Source organism: Diceros bicornis, chromosome 21 (genome assembly GCF_020826845.1).
Source record: "Diceros bicornis minor isolate mBicDic1 chromosome 21, mDicBic1.mat.cur, whole genome shotgun sequence".
Taxonomy (NCBI): Eukaryota; Metazoa; Chordata; class Mammalia; order Perissodactyla; family Rhinocerotidae; genus Diceros; species Diceros bicornis.
The window spans coordinates 42,539,381-42,545,073 of record NC_080760.1 but is presented as its reverse complement, the minus strand read 5'-3'; positions in this window follow the sequence as shown (position 1 = coordinate 42,545,073).

Here is a 5,693-nt window from a genome sequence, read left to right as displayed (position 1 = left end):
AATTTTTTAAGGCCCTCCAATGCATTCTCACATATACGCTTCCCTTCACAGTTTTCTGGGACTGGTGGGCAGTGGGATGGGGAAAATTGTTCAGTTGAGGGTTTCCCTGATGTAATTCAGATTTCAAAGCTGTGCTTCATATTTCTCATCTGTAAAATGGGAATCTTTCCTCAGTGTGTTGTTGGGAGGATTAAATGAATAAATAGGTATAGAGAAGCACTAACCTCAGGGCCAGACCCACTGGAAGCACCTGATAAGAGGTGGTCACACTGATGATTTTTGTGGAGCCAGCAGAGTGTCCACCCTGATCGTCCAAGTGGCTCCTGGACATTTCCACTCGAGTGTCCTCCCATCACCTTGATTCATTTATTTGACCACTATTTATTGTCCTTTAGGTATTGTGCTAGGTTTTGGGAATATAGCAGTGCACAAAGCAGGTAAGGGCTCTGGTCTCCGGTTTCACTCTGGCTTTACAGTCCAGTTCAGGAGCCAGACATTAAAAACAGAATCCCATAGTGTAATATTCCTGCTAAGGTGAGCACTGGAACAAGAGGTCCGTGGTGCTCCAAGGGGGTTTAAGAGAAGGGGCTCCTCTAAGCCAGCGAGGGCAGCAAGTGCTCCTTGGGGGAAGTGATGCTCTAGCTGGGATCTGAAGGGTGAGAGGAGATAAGCAGGTGAAGGAGAGAGGGAAGAGGGTACCACACAGAAGGAACAGCACGTGCGGAAACTAAAAAGATGCCAAGGCATTCATTCACTTACCATTACCCAGTGCCTTGTTGGGAATGGACGTCAGGCACCGGGAGGAGAACGCGGCACAGGGGACAGACTAGCCCTGGAGGTGCGAGATGAGGTGATGTTAAATCAGTGCTCACGCTGGAGTCCAGTTTGATAAGAAACATAGAGAAGGAGCTAGAATTGTTCAGAGGCCCTGGTGAATGGTTCTGCCTGGGGAAGTTGAGGCAGGCTTCCCAGAGGGGGCACAGGACCTGGGATTTCTTTTATTTATTTGTCAGCAAAAATTATTGAGCCTCTACAAGGTGCCTTCGCCCTGTGGTAACGGAGGGAGCAGGATAAGGTCTCTGTCCTGAAGGAGGACACAGTGGAATGGGCGAGAGGAAGGTTCAGAGGTTGGCAATGGAAAATACAGAATGTGATCCAGTTCTCACGTCTGCGTGGGAGCACCGTGGAGGAGGGGCGTGTCAGCGGGTGTGAGCTGTGTTTGCAAACACAGATATAATTCAATAGTTAAGACTGAATAGGGGCCGGCCCGGTGGCGCAAGCGGTTAAGTGTGCGTGCTCTGCTGCGGCAGCCCAGGGCTCGCCGGTTAGGATCCCTGGCGCGCTCAGACGCACCGCTTGTCAAGCCATGCTGTGGCGGCGTCCCATATAAAGTAGAGGAAAATGGGCAGGGATGTTAGCTGAGGGCCAGTCTTCCCCAGCAAAAAGAGGAGGATTGGCAGATGTTAGCTCAGGGCCAATCTTCCTCACTAAAAAAAAAAAAAAAAGACTGAATAATGACCTCTAACTCCCAATAATACCTAATAGTGCCTTGCATTGATTCAGCACTTCACAGTTTAGAAGGCATATGCATTAACTCGCTGGAGAGTCACAACGGCTCTGCAAAGAGGCGGAATGGCTAGTATCACCCACATTTTAAAGACAGTGAATTGGAAGCTCAGGAAAGGTAAATTAAACAAATGATTTAATTTGTGTGAGATATAATGCCCACTGTTGAGAAGACATTGGAGGACTTGGGTTTTGGCTCCATCCGGTTTGAATTTGCTTCCTGTGAGTTGTTTGACTGGAATCTCCGTCCTCCCTGGCGTTTCTGAAAGTTCACAGCTGAAGATCAGACTCTGGTATACACCCCAGACCCATAATACCAGCAACCATCCCAGACCCCTCTCTCTCTAGCTCACCTGCTGCAGAGGGTGTTCACGTCTATCTGCGGTTACCGCCTGAAGAGTAACAAAGCTGCAGTTCTTTACAAAATGCACTTGAAATTGGATGACCATATAACAGATTGGGTAATTGGGACACTTCTGAGAGTGAAAGGGGGTTGTGATTCATAATCGCATTAGGACAACAGGCGTGTGTTGGGACTGTCCCTGGCAAACTGGGATATATGGCCACCCTACCTATGAGTCATCCTTCTCACTAATTGGATTCAGATTCTTCCTTCTGTCCTCACTTTTTCTGAATCATTTACTCATTCACTTATTGGATAATCATTCATCGGACTCATCTGTTCACGGCCCTGGGCTGCCAGGGAGGAAGCATCGGCTCTTTCTCGGGAGAAGCCCTCGGTGAACATTGACTAACTCCCGTGGGTAGGCTGACACCAGCCCTCTGGTAGCTTTCGTTTGCCATCTTCACATCTGTTAATGAGTAATTGAAGGAAATGCTCCTGGAAGGCAGAGGCCATGTCTCCTGTGCCTCCACAACGCGTGGGTCATGTGAGGGTGTCAGGAAGTGGTGTCCACAAACGCGGCCAGGCAGGGCCTTCAAAGCCCCTCTAGAATACGGTGGTGCTCAGCGATGATTCCCTGCGGACCCCCCACTCTCCAATGCCTGTTCCCTTCGATCTTCCTTTGTTTCTTGTGTCTTGAAACACTCATCACATAGTGATTAATTATTTGTGAGCATTGGTTTAATGCTTGTTGGACCAGAGGGTGGGGGCTTGTCCCCAGTGTGCTGCAGACGCCCTGGTCATGGAAGTGTTCACTGTATATTTGCTTGCTGACTAATTGACCTGAGGTCCAAGGCAACGGGCTGCCTCTGATGGGAACCCTGGGGAAATGAGCTTCCTGGGAGAATAACGGGGTGCAGGCAGGGACTGGAGGGGGGCTTGCAGATCTGGGCTGGTGGATAGAAGGTACTTGAGAGGGACATCCTCAAAGAAAATCTGGCTAGGGAGGAATGAAATGCCGCTTCTCCTCACAGTCCTCCTGAGTTCCCCAGGGAGGGGTAGCCATTTCTGCCGTCTGCCCTATCCAGAGCTGGGTTTGGCCTGACACCCAGCTGAGCAGAGAGAGCAAATAAGGAGTAGGGTTTCCTGTCGGGACTGAACGGAGGCCCCGTTTCCAGGGTTCCACGTGTCCCAGTGAAAAGTGCCAGGGGCTGCCAGCGGCCAGGGGCGTGGAGCGCAACCCAGCTGGCATGAGGCGATGTTCCTGTCACACTCACTCCTCTGGCAGCCCCAAGCTTGGTATTTCCCCACATTTTCCACGCTGGGACAGGTGTCAGTTGCTAAATTTGTTGCAGGACTGTACCTGCTGAGCACGTGCCTAGATGAGGCTCGCTTGGGGGAGACCTTTGAAGAGGGCTCTTGACCCTGGCTGTGGGTGGAGGTGGGTGGGGGCAGGCCGGGCTGAGCCCCCAGGGGCCAGAGAAGGAGAAGGCTGGAGCTTCAGTGAGGGTCTGACACCCGGGGGCTGAGCAGCCCGTTTCACAGGCGGCATCTCCTATGATGCCCAATCTGAACAGTACCCACAGTCCAAATGCTCGGGTTCAAATCCCATCTCCACCTCCTGCTGGTCGTGTGGCTGAGGGCAAATTACTCACCCTTTCTTTCTCAGTTTCCTCATCTGCAAAAGGAGGATGGTAATAGTAATCACCTCACAGGGTTTCCTTGAGGAGTAAACGGTTTACCTTAGAGAAGTTCCCAGCGCAAAATGTTTGCTAAAAGTGAAACCAAAAATCCTGCCTTCACACTTTTCCCAATAGTTCCATGCTTCTGTATACTTTTCTCTTGCTATTCCCAGTTCTCACCTGCCTTAACCCTACCTCTCCTTCTAGGCATAGCTTAATCACCTCATTTATTCATTTGTGTGTTCATTCATTTATTCAGCAAACTTTATTGCGTACCTGTGACTTGCCAGAAATTGGTCAGAGCATACTGTAACCAACAGGCAGAGTCCCTGCCCTCAAGAACCCTATGGACCAGTGGGGTAAATGAAAAAGGAAGATAAATAATTTAAATCAAATAGAAAGTAATAAATTCTCTAAGACAGAGGTAGAGACAAATAGAAGGAGTTAGTGCTTTTAGCAGAAGAGAGCTTAGAAGGCTGCCTGGAAGAGGTGCCACTTAACATGGGTTGAAGAAGATGGATAATGTACTAATAATAGCTCCCAGTTTTGAGCACTTGCTCTGTGCCCTGTACTATGTACTTTTCATGGATTATCTCTTTGCAACAAACCCTAGGAGATAGGTACTGTTGTTTTTCCTCCCTTTACAGATGAAGAAACTGAGGCTTCAAACAGATAAGTAGGTGTCCAAGGTTTCATAGCTAGTTTAAGTGAGCACTCAGCATTTGATCCTAGGCTGTCTGGATCTAGAGCCTGTGCATCACTAAGTCCCACTGAGAGGGCCCTGGCCTCTTTATGCTGGACCCTCCCCCTGCCGAGATCCTGGGATTCCTCATCCCAGGGCTGCCGCATCCCTGGAGTGTGTCTGGCATGGTGCTTTGTATGGACCGTGTGTACATCAGTCATCCTAACCCCAGCTGGTCCTCAATAAATACTTGTTAAGTGAATAGCAACGAGCAATGTTTATGGGGTGCTTACCAGATGCTAGGCACTCTTCTAAGAGCTTTTCCTGTATTAACCCATTTATCCCTCAAAACCACACTATACGGGAGTACAATTATTATCTTTACTTTATGGAGGAAGAAATAGAGGTGCAGAGAGGTTAAACTATTTGCCTAAGATCATATAGCTAAGGAGTGGAAGTCCTGAATAGGAGGAATCCCTTCCCAATTCTGTAACCCTGAAATGGGATTTTTGCTTTGTTTTCCAGGTTTTTTTTTTTTTTTTTTTTGGCCATGCCCCTTTGTGCTAGGGTGATGGGAATTCAGGATGGAGTGGGAATATCAACAGATGGCCAAGGCAATCTCGAAACACCCCAATTATTGCATCCCAGGGGTAGGGATGGAGACCTGGATGCCTTTATCTGGATTTGAAAAACACCGGCCTACCTGGTCCTTGAAAGGACTCAGGAAGTATCTGTATTTTGCTGCTGCTGACTCGGGGAATTAGTCTGGCTGACACTGGGGACTCCCCAGACTTGCTTGTGTCTGCATGTGTCTGTGGGAACAAGCCCAGCGAAAGCTCCTAGGAGGTCAGGCTTGCAGAGACCCCTCTGTAAACAGAAGACCCCAGGTCTATAGAAGACCCAGTGTAGATTCTTCCTTGCCCCTCTCAGTCTGTTTGCGTGTATCTGTCTCTGTCTCACTAGACTGTAGGCTGCTCTGAAGGCAGGGACCAGATCTTATTCATCTTTGTAGGCTTCTATCCCCTCCAAGCACCTGGCATGGTGCTCTGTGCATCGTAGGTGTTGCAAGCACATTAATATCCTAAAAAATGCTGAATATGATGTGGCTCTTGTGTAGGGTCCCTTGTGGTTTGTGGCCTGGATGTTCCGCTTCCTAGTTGTGTGACCTTTGCTATTTACTTTGCCTCTCTGGGCTTCAATTTCCTACTATTGTGAGGATTAAATGAGATGGTATAGAATATGGAACAGTGCTTGGCACATATAAATATTCCACTAGTGTTAACTATTCCTAATATTATTAACACATAGTTAATGTCCTCAAACCATTTGCTGCCTACAGTGGGAGTTCTGGAGTCAAAGAGGCCTGGATTTGAATCCTGACTCCTCTACTGTGTCTTGGGTGAATTACGACACCTCTGTC